Source organism: Helicoverpa zea, chromosome 31 (assembly GCF_022581195.2).
Source record: "Helicoverpa zea isolate HzStark_Cry1AcR chromosome 31, ilHelZeax1.1, whole genome shotgun sequence".
Lineage (NCBI taxonomy): Eukaryota > Metazoa > Arthropoda > Insecta > Lepidoptera > Noctuidae > Helicoverpa > Helicoverpa zea.
The window spans coordinates 6,355,931-6,358,033 of NC_061482.1; positions in this window are offsets into that span (position 1 = coordinate 6,355,931).

The following is a 2,103-nucleotide window of genomic DNA, read 5'->3' on the forward strand; positions in this document are numbered from 1 at the left end:
GTGTGTTGTTTTAATTGCTAACTCTGAATACCCCTAAAAATAATCGTAACGCGTGGTCAGTTTCATATTTGGATGAACATACTAAAAATTTACTGGACCATTGAACCTATGAGACAGAATTATTTCAGTAACACCAGCTTCTTACTTTCACATTAGAAGACAAAGTCCTGTAGGTACGCTGCACGGATTTTGATTGTTTTTATCAAGAGATGCACGAGGAAAATATTAAATACCGTGCGCAAGTGTAAGTTCAGCAAAGAAAATAGCCTGTTTAATAAATAATAATAGTAAATGTGCAGTAGCTCTAGGGTAACTGGGCTGAGGAGAACTCCTGCCTATTTGAGTTCTCCCCTTCCCTCCATGTAAAACACTGGTACTCAGCTGCATCCGAATAGACTGGAAGCCGACCCTCAACCCCGTGGGAAAAGGATAGTCAGTTGATAAAACACATCCATCTCTAAACAGCATGTAGCGTTAAATGTAGGGTCTTTTAATAAAGGAACTGCTGAGTAGGTACGGTAGACTGCACATCAGTGGTAACTGATCTGCCATGCACCTTAACACAATAGTAATAAGTACGATTTTCCTATCAAACTGTTACCACTGACCTTAACTTGACTGTCTATAGTACACGACCTACTAGAATTGCCTTCCAGTTCCAGAATGACACCCGTAAGGAGAATAGCAGCAAGTAAGTGGACTCATAAATCGAACAAAGTCAAACATTAAGCTAGTTTATAATGGTACCTACTGCTGATTACCTAACTAGGTAACTATCTGCTAGCGACCATTATCGTAGAGACCTTCTTTCTACACAGTGCCCGATTTTATTAGGGGTCGGCGCAATGTCTTTCGCTTCCCTGTCACTCGTAATACTAACACTCACTCCCTTCTTCTTCATGTCCTCTTTTAGGCAATTCATCCAGCATTCATATCATCCCTCCTCATTACATGCCCATACCATTACAACCTCTTACACTTGAGTCACACCGAAACGGCAGCGGCCGCGGACGACGCCAGCGGTCACCAGTCGCCGCTGAAAGTTGTTGGCGGCCTCGCGCGAACGCCTGACTTCGCGCACATGGTATCTTCTTGACTAGTGTTCTTGACTCGCGGTTGGGGTGCCGCGAGCGGCCTGGCGTCGCCGCTGGCAGCCGCGGGCGGACACACCAACAAGATGCGCAACCTTTTCTAAGCGATACTGGTTTCTCGCATAGATGATTCATTAAAACTCCATGGATAATTATTCCTTTAAGCGTAAAGTTCGCCATCATTATTTAAACTCTTTACCTAATTGAGTCGTCGTCACTCTTATTGATTTTATATTTTATTTTTATGTTGTAATATATATATATATATTATGTATTGAGTATTTATGTATTGTATCATGTTTTTATTCATATCGTTTCATGACTTTCTCTTTTTTTTTTTTGTACTTCCTATTTATTTTCTCCCTTTAACCCGATGGTTGACTGGTAGAGAATGCCTTGAGGCATTAAGTCCGCCAATGTACCTATTTTGTACATAAAGTATAAATAAATTAATAATAAATAAATAAATAATTTTAAAAATTTTGGACAGATCTTGGACAAAGAATGTCATTAATAGGTACCTACTGATACTCGCAGATAGCCGAGGTTAGTTTTAAAATGGCAACATCAAATCTTTTAGCAGCGCGAATCTGAATTCTGAACATATATCATCATCATCCTCCGAGCCTTTTCCCAACTATGTTAGGGTCGACTTCCAGTCTAACCGGATTCAGCTGAGTAGGTACCTACTAGTGCTTTACAAGAAGCGACTGTCTATCTGACCTCCTCAACCCAGTTACCCGGACAACCCGATACCCCTTCGTTAGACTGGTGTCAGACTTACTGGCTTCTGACTACCCGTTACGACTGCCTAGGATGTTCAATGACAGCCGGGACCTACAGTTTAACGTGCCATCCGAAACACAGTCATTGGTGTCTAAGATATACTTAGAAAGTACATACAAACTTAGAAAAGTCGCATTGAATCGAACCCGCGCCCTCATACTCGAGAGGTAGGTTCTTTGCCCACTAGGCCAACACGACACTGAACATTTATAAGTATTTAAAAAAT